This window comes from Callorhinus ursinus, unplaced genomic scaffold (assembly GCF_003265705.2).
Source record: "Callorhinus ursinus isolate GAN/ISIS: 27379988/994484 unplaced genomic scaffold, GSC_fseal_2.0 scaffold32, whole genome shotgun sequence".
Lineage (NCBI taxonomy): Eukaryota > Metazoa > Chordata > Mammalia > Carnivora > Otariidae > Callorhinus > Callorhinus ursinus.
In genome coordinates, this window is record NW_027397094.1 from 12330953 (window position 1) to 12343271 (window position 12319).

A 12319-nucleotide genomic window follows, 5' to 3' on the forward strand; every position below is an offset into this window, starting at 1 on the left:
CTGAATTATTTCTATTTCTTGATGCCTGTGCAAAAAATACAGGAGTTGTTGATTCTAACGCAATTCCTGTCAATTTGTAGACCATTTGCTTATAGTTTGTATCATTAGGTAGGACTTGAACCCGGTTCAAGATCTTCCCCGGTATCTCTGACATGCCACACATGGACCGTCACAGAGACTGGGTGGTGAGCAGGGGGGTCCTCTAAAATGCTGAACAGCTGCCGGCAGCAGCCTATCAGCCATGTGCTGGGCCAGGCACTCAGTGATGCAGCCAAAACATCCTTGTATTCAACCTACGGCTCCCACCTGCTGGAGGCACTTCTATTTTAAGGTACATAATGTTGACAGTGCGCACTGTATACAAAAGGGTTTGAAGAGAGCTAAATTGAAAAATACACATTTGCGCTGAACTACATCTACAGTGGCTTCGTTTCTCAAAGCGTAACATTACCTTTGCAAAATGGCTTTTTCCAGGCGCCAGAGGAAGGCTGGCTAGGCTTCCTCGTGGGTCACCGTTCCTCCCTCTCCCAACCCCTTCCCATATTTTTTGTACCCCCATCCTCTGGACCACACAAGGAGGACAGGACGAGTGTCTACGCTGAATAGAGGAAGCGGACGCTGCGCAAGCGCTTGATGCTTTTCAAACGATGGTCGCTCTCCCCTGACCCGACACAGCCAGCCGCGCAGGGTACAGACAAGGCGAGGACCCGAGGCAAGCCTCCCCCGCACTGGGAGAAACCCCGAGGCCCCCCGCCCTGAGGCTCGGCCCACCCCCTTCCCTGCCCCATTGGCTCGGCAGTTCCACGCGTCACGCCTGCGACGTCGACGCTGCCCTACCAGCGAGGGGCGGGGCTCGGGACGCGCGAGGCGGGGCAAGCGCGCACGCGCAGGCGAACGGGTCTGGGTCCGAACGAGGGAAGGGAGGGGGTGGTGTTCCCGGTTTCCTGGGTTACCTGAGGGGGCGGGGGTGGGGAGTTCGTGGCGGCAGCGGCGGCAGCAGCAGCGACAGCGACGACGACTGGGGATTCTCCCGGTGAGTGGAAGCGCGCGGCGGCAGCCACACAGCAGGTAAAGGCGACCGCTGGGCGCCGATGACGCCGGCCGAGGGCTTGGGGTCCCGGACACCATCCGTGGCCTTGGAGGGAAGGAGGTTTGGGGGTGGCGGCGGTCAGCCCGGGCTGGGGGTAGCGGCCCCCGGGCTGAGGGCGCGGGGGACTCGGCCCCAAGCCCGTCCTCGGGCGTCTTCCCCGGCTCCGGGTCTCCGAGATGTCTCCCCACGGCGCCCGGGCAGCCTTTGACAGCCGCTGAGCGGCGGGCGGGAGCTCCTCCCTGCCCCTCTGGACCCTCGCGGCGGCCACCCGCCACCAACTTTATTTCCCGGCGCGCGGGAGGGGCGGGGGGAGCGGAGGTCGAGTAGGCTGGCGGCGATTTGCTGCTAGCGTGGTTGTATTTATTGTCCTATGCCGTGGCACTACCTCCACCCCGACCGGGCCCAGACTGGCAGGGCGACGACGGGAGTTGACAGTTTCCGCGCCACCACCCTTGCAGTCGCTCCTTGTGCTCCTGTCCCGCGGTTCTCAGCCATCTGTCATCTCCCCGGTGTGCCTTGGTCTGTTGCTTTTCTCATGCTTGTGACACCTTCTGCCGGGGCGACAGACTCTCCAGAGGATCCTCTGAGGCATCTGCTGTCTGTCCCGGGGCATCACTAGAGCCTTGGCTGAGATGCCCCTTCGCCTCTGGTAGGAATAAACAGAAATAACCCAGGGAGAGCCCCGGACCCCACGGTGTGGAGGGCAACGGGTTGTTTAGTAGTGGAGGGGCTAGGGTCAGAGGCTTTAAGAACCGCTCCCTAGCCTTAATTCTTATCGGGCTAAACAAAACAAAACATTCCCTATATGCTCAACAGACCATACACACCCAGTGACAGCACTTGGTAGTTGATGAGGTTTGTTTTAAGCAGATAGAAAATTTTAAGGGAGTTGCGTCTTGTGTTGAATAGGGACCAACCTTTCCTTGAACATTGAATTCAACTCTCATTTTTCCTAGGGTTTGTTTAACAGATTGATAGGACAAACTGAATTGGGCTTTTCTTCCTGATGATTCTTGGCTGGTCTGCTGCTACTTTAAACTTCCACACCCAGAAACCTTATGCTAATAAAGATGTTGACTCTGAGCTTTCATTTTATAGATGTAGTTATTAATTTGGGGTATCCGTTTTAAAGAGCTTTACAAGTAGTCAGCAAGTTTTTTTCTAATAGCTCTTTGCTGTCCTCCATATTGTTACTGCCTAAAGATTGGAGAATTTGGAGAAGAGGAGGAACTAGGAGAAAATAAGTTGTTATATAATTTAACTTACATGAAAGCAGTTTGTGAACTATAAAATGGTATATACATTTAGTAAGTACTTACTGAGCATGTGTTGTGTGCCAGTATTCTGAACAGATATTTATCCCCTCCTTCATGGAGCTTACATTCTAGTGGGGGATCTCAGATAATAAAATATGTGCTATGTCATTTAGTGGTAAGCACTATAGAGGAAAAAGCAGGAAAGAGGGAGGGTAAGGGGAGAGGGTTGCAATTTTAACTACAGGTAGCCAGGGAAGACTTCCTGGAGAGCATGGCATTTGAGCCCAAGACCAGAAGGAAGTGAGAAGGTACTCCATACCCCTCTCTAGGGGAAGAGTGTTGAAGCAGAGGGAAAAGGCTTAAAAAAAGTTTTGAGGCAGGAGTGTCCGGGCATGTTTGAGGACAGCTCAAAGGCTGATTTGGCTGTGGTGGAGTGAGCAAAGTAAGAGTGGCAGAAATGAAGTCAGTTAAGCGGGAATGGGAAGTCAGGTTGGGTGAGGCCTTGTAGGCCTTTGTACGGACTTGGTCTAACACTCTGAGTGAGAAGGGGAGTCATCCCTTTGAATAGAGAAGAGATATAATCAAACTTTTAAAAGGTGGCTGGAGCGGAGAATAGACTGGAGAATAGACTGTTTGGGCCAGGGGGAGGGATTGGGCAGGATTGGAAGAAGGGATATCAGCTCAGGGACCCTTGCCATAATTCAGGTCGGAGATGATTATAATATGGACCAGAGTGGACCTGGTGGAGTGGTTGATTTCCAGATGAATTGAGGGTAGACTCAATAGGAGACTTACAGACTCCAAAATTTTTGTCCTAAGCAAGTATAGAGATGAAGTTGACATGTACTGAGATGAGGCTTATGAGGGGTTGGTTAGAAGACAGTAAAATGAAATGTCCAAGCGGAGATTATTAGCAGTAGATTGCAGTGACTTTGTACTGAAGATGTTACATTATCTTGACTTTAACAGGGGCTTAATATTTTCACCCATAAACTGCCAACTTTTTTTCAAACTCATTTTCTTTTTAGTTCTTTTGGACCAACTTAGACATTCATTTCACTAAGGGCAGTTCTGTTTTTATTTGCTTGCACTCAGAGCATCTGTTTGTTAGTTTCAGTTGTAGAGAAAGCCATATAATCCAGAATTTCAGAGTACCTTTGTAGTTTGTTCCTGTATTTAACTTGAACACCTCAAATGATTAATCTTTTCCCAAATTATGTTTAGATGGCTGGCTTAAGTTCAAGAATTTTTTTTAAGCCTCAGAAATCTTATCAAACGTGGCTTCACTTGGCCATTTGTGAAATTACAATGGAAATGACCTGTATTTTTAATACTTTATTAATGAGTCAGTAATATACAGGGATTATCCTAATTCCTTAGTTTCATTAAAGATGGCTTGAAATAAATGGGCCATCACTTGTTAAATGGAGATCTTTTCATCAAATTATGCAGTATTTGGAACAATAGAATTTGGCCTGTAAAACTTGTATTAAAAATATATCAGGCCAGATATTTAGAATTTAAGGTCTAATCCTTACGCTAAGAACCCAGGTTATAAACTAATGTTTTTACATGGATTTTCAACCTAAATATATTCTGAATGTATGTTAAGAAACTGTCAGATTAATAACTAGTTATAAACTGATCTTGGAGTCAGTGGGAATACCATATTCTCTTGGATCCTACTTTTGCTGTTGCTTCTCAACAGTATTTGTCCTTGTTTCTCTTAATTTTCCTGGCCTTGATTTATAGTAATTGAAAGAGACCTGATACATTTAGAAACTTCGAATGCTTTTCAGGTCTAATAGTTGGGGCAGGGGGAAGAAAAATCTTATTTAATAGTATGAAAAAGTAATGCTTAAAGTGTGATCCTCTTAATTAATCAAGAAAGGAATTAAACAGTTTTCCAAAAGGCTAGTCATTGTTCCATCCAAGTGTGATTCCTTGAAATTGAAACTCAAAATGCATGAGGAAATAAGAGAACTTCTAGCCACTTTAAATGAGTGGAAGACATAGATGATTGATAAGGGAGAGTACTGCACACACTTAGAAATGTTTATACAACTGTAGCCACTCATCTTTACAAGGTAAAGAGGATAGAGATTTTTGCCAGAAACCTGAAGAATCACATATTTTAAATTTAAAAATGGAGTGGGGGGGGTGTAGTGAAGCCTAGAAACTATACATTGAACATCTTGACACTATGTAATTCCTAGAAAAATTATAGACCAGATTGCCAAGCAGATGCTTTGTAATTTGTGATTAGAAAACAAGGCACTGATTATTAAGACCCAGAATTGTTTTTTTTTTTAAGAACAAGTCATATTAACCCCTTACTTTGCCAAAGGTGTGATAATATTAAATAATCTTTTTAACCACCTCACACCTTACAGAGTGCATTGCCATTTATTATTATTTTATTTAACCTTCACAACATTCCTGTGAAGTAGTGTCAGAGGAGGAGGCCTCAATGGTAGGAGCCCTGGGAAGACACGAAGGGGACAGATGTGGGAGATTTTAGAAAGGGCTTGCTTAGGTATGGGATTTAAAAAAACGGAAGAATCAAAGTGGGCTTTAAGGATTCTAGATTGTCTGGGTGAATGGTGATTCTGGGACTTGATCTTAAATTTGAGAATATAGGTGGAGGAACAGATTTGGAGATGTGAAATTCATCAATTCACATCAGTTTGGTGAAAATAGTTATTTCCTTTGTCGGAACCAAGTCACATGTAATTAAAATTTTCAAAATATATAGGTCAGTCTGGAACTCAGAAGAGAAGTCTAAACCAAATAAAAAAGTCTTCATTCATTCAGTGAACACATCCTTTCAAATACTTCTGGTAAGGAAGAGAGGTCAGTGGGTGGAAGCTTGAGTGAGGAGATGTGATTGGGGGAGGTTTGTTTTTCCTTAAAGATGAAAGAGTCAAGGAACTTTAGTGGACTGATGGGAAGAGTCATTGAAAAGGAAAGAAAATTGAAGTCACAAAAATTGAAGTCTCAGGAGAAAGAAGATAATCAGGTATAACCTCCGAGGAAATGGAAGGGTTGGGAACAAGAGTGCAGGTGAAAGGGTTACCCTGAAGAAGAGCAGTGATGCTTCTGCCTATAGGTACATGTCCAGGACGGCCTCTCTTGTCTCCCTGGTGCCAGGTTATCTGCTGAAATTGACGCAGAGGAGCCTGGGTTGGGGTATGTTTCATGGGAAGAGTTACTGTTGTGATAAACACCCTTGAAATCACAAATGAGGAAAGCAGCCAATCAGAATGGTTAAGCCGTTTTCTTCAGTAGCTCTACATAACAGTGCAAAAAGCATATAGTTAGACTGAATCTGGATGGGGATTGGAAGGGAGGGTGTGATGTAGAACTTGGGTTGGGGGATGGTATAAAGTCAAGGAACCGAGGGTGATAATGAGGTTGCTAACTGAAGGGCTGAACCAGAGGTATCCTGCTTGATTAAGGAAGACAGCCAAGCCAAGATGGGGCCGATAAATGTGCAGAACAAAGAGGGTGAAGAATCTCAATGAGTAAGCTGTAGGATTAATGGAAGTAAAGGAGTACTGGGATGGAAAAAAAGGCACATGATGTGAGGTCCTAACTTTAAGATTCTGGAGTTGGAACAGTTGCAGGTGATGATAAAGGCCAAAGTATGACCAATGATAGTAGGTAGCCAAGGTTAATAGTGCTAATTACAGCAATTGTAATGTTAATAAAAGCTATCATTTATCGAGTACTGTATCTAGTCACTACACTAAATACTTTCCAAAACCATACTTATTTTTCACAACCACCTACTAAACCATGCTCACCCTCCACAAAGTAGGGGTCATTGAAGAAGAGGAAGTCAAAGAACTCTGAATCCAAGTATGTTGGGATTATTTGTTCTTATAGATAATGCAGCCCTCAGAATAGCAGATCTTGTATGGAGAGGAAGACGGGAGTTGTATGACAAAGTTCTCAGTAAAGGGAGATGAAAGACTCAGAGTCAGTGGTTGACAACTATAAATATAGCTATAATGTAATATAGTATAAATATAGTATAATGCCTTAAAAAGTGGATAAAATGGTGTAATAATGATGCATAAGTCACCTTGGGAACCAGGTGATAACCCAAGTAATGCTAACTTGTCTTCCTGGCCTGGGATCTGGGTGTATATAGTGATGTATTAGGAGGAGATGAAGTGATCCTCTTATGTAAAGGTAGAGGATATAGGGATGTTTCTTGGCAATGGAACTAGGGTTCCTAAAGCTAGGGAGTAAAGAATCCAGGGAGGAAGGAAGGCTCATCTAGTTGTGTGTAAAAAATCAGAAAGGATGGGTGGGCACATAATTTATTGACCAAACGTTTATTTTGAAAATGAAAAGAATGTCATTAATGGTTACTCTGGGACAGCAGGCATAAACCAGGAAAGTCGTAGGCAAATCAAGATGTTTAGTCATATCAGTGACAGGTAACTGGGGGACCTATCACCTTGGAAAGGGGCTGTGGATGTTGAGAATGAATGAATTGAGCCCTAAATTAGAGGGACATGAATGGAGCTTACTAGCCTAAGATTATCGTCTCTAGCCCTATAATACGGCCCTAAAATGTTCTGGGTACATTTTGTTCTATAAGAGTCTGGAGATTTGAAAGAAGTTCTGGATTCCTCTCTATATGAAGATTTGGTATCCATTAACGTAGGGGTCGTACTAGAAGCCTTAGTAGTGGACGAGATCATCGAAAGAAAACACAAAGAGAAGTGAGGAGGAGGACAGAATCCAGAGGCTCGCCAACGTGAAGGAGCTGGCAAAGAAGGTTCCAGCTAAGGAGACAGAAGGAGTGGTCAGCAGGGCCGAAGGAAAGCCAAAAGAGATTTGGTATCTCACAAATCCAGAAAGAAGAGAGATTCAAGAAATGAATGATCAGTAGTCTCCTATGCCTTATATTCCTCAGAGAGGTCAAATAAGATAAGGACTGGAATGTGTCCATTGGCAATTAGAAGGTTATTGTTGATCTTGGCCTGACTAGTTTTGGTGGAGGAGTGTGGGCAAAAGTCAGACTGCAGTGCACAGAGAGGTGAGGTGAGCTGAGGCGGGAAGACCACTTCAAGTAGAGACTACCCTTGAGTAATCTTGAAAGAGGGAGGTATTAACAAGATATACATAGATACTTACTTTAGGCAGAGAAGAAGCCGATGGAGATGAGGGGTTAAAAACTAGGAGGGAGCTGGATTTCCAACCAATGCCTCCTGGTAAGGTCTAGTTAGTACTTTTGTTATAATGGAAAGAGTGAAAGTAAGAGGAAGATACATTTTAAATCAAGTAAGACAGACTTTTTAATAACACAACTTATCAGAAGCTAAAATAGGTAGAAAATGTTTATGGAAGAGAGAGAATTCCTAATTTGGTGAAATCCTGAAAAGTGACATTTAGGTTGTGGGCTAACTCTAGGATTCCATTTTTTTCCTCTCCTTTTTTTTTGGGGGGGGGGTGGTATGTGCACATAAGCATAAGGTGTATTAGTTCAGGATTCCTGATCCTGTAACACTGATTTTTTTTTTTATAATTTGTGTTGATTAGTTTTTAGCAAGTAGCTTTGACCAAAGTTTCTTTCTGTATATGCAACATTAACACATCTCAGGAACACTGCCAGCACATTTTAGAGCTTGAAAAGTAACAAGAGATAAATTCTATCTTCTCATTCTCTATATGGGGAATCAAAGATCTAGGGATGCTGGAGCACGGACTGAGGCAGAGCCTCAGTCTGACTCGTATTCCAGAATTGTATCTCCTACAACCTGCTAGATTTTTATTCCAGCTACTTTATTGTTGCTAAGGCATCTTCTCCTTTTTTTTTTTTTAAGATTTTATTTAATTATTTGAGAGTGAGAGAGAGAGCACAAGAGCATGGTGGGAGGCAGAGGGAGAAGCAGACTCCCCGTCAGGCAGGGAGCCCCATGTGGGGCTCAATCCCAGGACCCTGGGATCATGACCCGAGCCGAAGGCAGATGCTCAACCGACTGAGCCACTCAGGCGTCCCTCTTCTCCTTTCGTTCTTTGACTCTGACAGATTGTAGAAGACCAACTTTTTAAATGAGTAAAATAGAGGTCCTAACATATGGACTTCTTGTGATAGATGAACAAAATGCTCTTGAGATCTTACTTGAAAATTGTAAAATGATAAAAAGTTATTTTTATTATTAATGTAAATGAAGGGCTTGGAAAAGTTGAACTTCCTTTTAAGTTATCTCTTTTGCAAAGTCTCTTCTAAGAAGTCTCTTCTCTCTGATGCCTGAGTGGCTCAGTCGGTTAAGCGTTGGACTCTTGGTTTCTGCTCAGGTCGTAATCTCAGGGGCATGGCATCCACCTCCCCCCGCCCCCCCCCACCATGGGGCTCCTTGCTGGCTTATGCACTCTCTCTCTCTCAAATGGGTAAATAAATCATTAAAAAAATTTTTTTTTAAAATTAAAATAAAAAAAAAAAGTATCTTCTCTCTTAAGAAGCTGAAAAGAATATAGGCTTCCAGACCAGAGAAATGTGGTTTCTAGGAATAGCTTATCAAACTTACTGGCTATCATTCTTGACTATTTCTGGATATTTCAACTGTCTAAAATCATAACAGTAATATTTTTGTCATATGGTACTTGTGAATATTGTTATATATAATTATATTTGATATAATTATATAATTTATATACCTTATATATTATATGTCATATATACTTGGGATAATGCTTAAAACCTAGTATACATTTGATAAATACCGAGAAATATTTTCTTTCCTCTGCTTTTTGGATTTTTGTTTCTTTGACATGTTATTTCTTATTTATATATTATTGAAATTAACAGTGCTGTGTTAGTTGCAGGTGTAGGCTGTAATGATTCAGCAATTCTGTATGTTACTCAGTGCTCATCCTGGTAAGGGCACTCTTAAGCCTCTTTATCTATATTTCCCATCCCCCCACCTACCTCCCCTCTGGCAACCGTCAGTTTGTTCTTTGTATTTAAGTCTGGGGTTTAAAAAAAAAAAAAAAGAGTCTGGGGTTTTTGTTTGTTTCTCTTTTTCTCTTTGTTCATTTATTTTGTTTCTTAAATTCCACATATGAGTGAAATCATATTTATCTTTCTCTGACTGACTTATTTCACTTAGAATTATACTCTCTAGCTCCATCCTTGTCATTGCAAATGGCAAGGTTGCATTCTTTTTTATGGCTGAGTAATATTCCATTGTCTATGTGTACCACATTTTCTTTATCCATTCATCTATTGATGGGCACTTTGGCTGCTTCCATAATTTGGCTGTTGTAAATAATGCTGATATAAACAAAGAGGAACATAAATCCCTTTAAATTAGTGTTAGGCAAAGCAATCTTGAGAAAGAAGAACAAAGCTAGAAGTATCACAATCTCGGATTTCAATATATACTACAGCGCTGTAGTAATCAAAAACAATATGGTCCTGGTACAAAAATAGAAACATACATCAATAGAACAGAATAGAGAGCCCAGAAATAAACCCATGTTTTTATGGTCATTTAGATTACAACGAAGGAGGCAAGAATATACAATGGGAAAAAGACAGTCTGTACCAGACCACTTTCTTATACCATACACTCAAAATGGATTGAAGACCTAAATGTGAGACCTGAATCCATAAAAATCCTAGAAGAGAGCTCAGGCAGTAATGTCTTTGATACCAGCAATAGAAACATTTTTCTAGATATATCTCCTAAGGCAAGAAAAAAAACAAAAGCAAAATTAAACTATTATGATTACACCAAAATAAAAAGCTTCTGCACAGTGAAGGAAACCATCAACAAAACAAAAAGGCAACCTGCTGAATGGCAGAAGATATCTGCAAATGATATATCTGATAAGGGGCTAATATCCAAAATATATAAAGAATTTATATAAGCCAATACCAAAAAAACAAATACTCTGATTAATAAATGGCCAAAGGACCTGAATACACATTTTTCCAAAGAAGACATACAAATGGACAACAGACACAGGAAAAGATGTCAACATTGTTAATCATCAGAAAAATGCAAATCAGAACCACAATAAGATCTCACCTTACACTTGGCAGAATGGCTAGAATCAAAAAGGCAAGAAATAACAAGTTGAGGATGTGGAGAGAAAGGAACCCTGGTGTGTGTGCACGTGCGTGCGTGCGTGTGTGTGTGTATAATGGACTATTACTCAACCATAAAAGAGAATGAAATTTTGCCATTTGCAACGACATGGTTGGAGCCACAGAGAGAGTATAATGCTAAGTGAGTAAGTCAGAGAAAGACAAATACCATATGATTTCACTCATATGTTGAATTTAAGAAACAAAACAAATGAGCAAAGGGAAAAAAAGAGAGACAAACCAAGAAACAAACTCTTAACTATAGAGAACAAACTGATGGTCACCAGAGGGGAGGTGGGCAGGAGGTTGGGTGAAATAGGTGATGGGGATTAAGGAGTGCCCTCGTCGTGATGAGCCCAGGGTGATGTACAGAAGTGTTGAATCACTATATTGTACACCTGAAACTAATATAACACTGAAAGTTAATTGTAGTGGAATTAAAATTTTAAAAAACACTAAAAAAAAAAAGACTTCTTTGGCTATTTTGGTTCTTTTGTGGTTTATATAAATTTTAGCATTCTTTGTTCTAGTTTTGTAAAAAAATGTTGGTTATTTTTTCTCTACTTTTAAGCCTGTTTTTTGGCATGGTTTAACCATGTCCCACCCCAAGATTGTTGTTGGGATGGATTTGCTATTTTTTTTTAGGAACTTGTTCTTGTGCTTAACTGTTTCAAAGTTAACTGTGTCTTTGCTTATTGGAAATATATTTTGGTTAAGTATATTTAAGTTTTTTGTTGTAGCATTTGGTTTTTGGCTGAATGTGTTTTTAGTAATTTATTTAGCATCAGTGAAACCAATTCTATATGCTCGTTTGAGTATTATGAACTTTTAAAGAGCAGTAATAGTATATTAATTTTTTCATTTCTCTTCCATCTTTAAGATTGCTCTGATCAAAATGTGATTTGCTACAATAGAATTCCTATTAGTTCTGTAGTTCACTTATCTGAATTCCTTAGATGGAAGAATAATAATCATAATTGCATACATATTATTTCAACAGTGTAATTATTATATGGAGTTTGGATGAGTGTGAAATTAAAACAAAGCTAAGAATGAGTTCCTCTTTTATTATATTAATGTAGCTTATTTGGAAGGGCAACAGACATTTATCAGTTCATAAAATGCATTCATTGTTACTGCTTGTGGGTATTGATTCATTGAAGTGCACAGTTCAGTGTATCCTGGCCAATGGCAAAAGGAGGTTTTACTGGTATAACTTGTAGAATAGCTGCTTATACCAATCAGCTTGCTTTTGTGCTACTTTTTAATATCGTTAGTGCATTATAACTTACAGTTTATTAAAGATTCAAATCCTTTACTGTTTTCTGGATTTTCTCTTTAATAATGCTTCCAAAGATGGTAATGCTGGTAACTTTCTTGAATTTTTTTCTGTTAGCCTTATTTAAATATTTTGGAGAATATTTCTGAAGTCATATATTCCATACGGCTGAAACGTATTTCTTTTCTCTACACTTTATTTCTAAAAAATGGAATCCCGGTAAGGTAGTTTTGATAAAACATGATTATTCACAATTTAAGGAAATATTTAGAATGTATTATTTTTAAAAAAATATTTTTATTTATTTATTAGAGAGAGAGAGTCAGGGAAGGGGCAGAGGGAGAGGGAGAGAATCTCAAGCAGACTCTGTGCTGAGTGGAGCCCCGCAGGGCTCTGTCTCAGGATCCTAAGATCATGACCTGAGCTGAAACCAAGAGTTGCATGCCTGACTAAGCTACCCAGGGACCCCTAGAATGTGTAATTTTAATCTTAAATGAACTTTGATGTTTACTGTTACTATATTACTATTTTCTGAATGCTGTACTATCATGAAAGTTCACAGCCTAAAAGATATTTAGAGATCA

General features: G+C 40.7%; 1 protein-coding gene across 1 annotated transcript in view; it reads left to right on the plus strand.

Annotated features, from left to right (window-relative positions):
* The first annotated feature begins 969 nt into the window (after positions 1-969).
* The window catches only part of LYST (lysosomal trafficking regulator), a 163660-nt gene continuing 152310 nt past the window's right edge, over positions 970-12319 (plus strand). Inside the window, exon 1 of the mRNA XM_025850667.2 lies at positions 970-1068. The gene's annotated coding sequence lies outside the window, so the exon portion shown is untranslated. The remainder of the gene's footprint in view (positions 1069-12319) is intronic.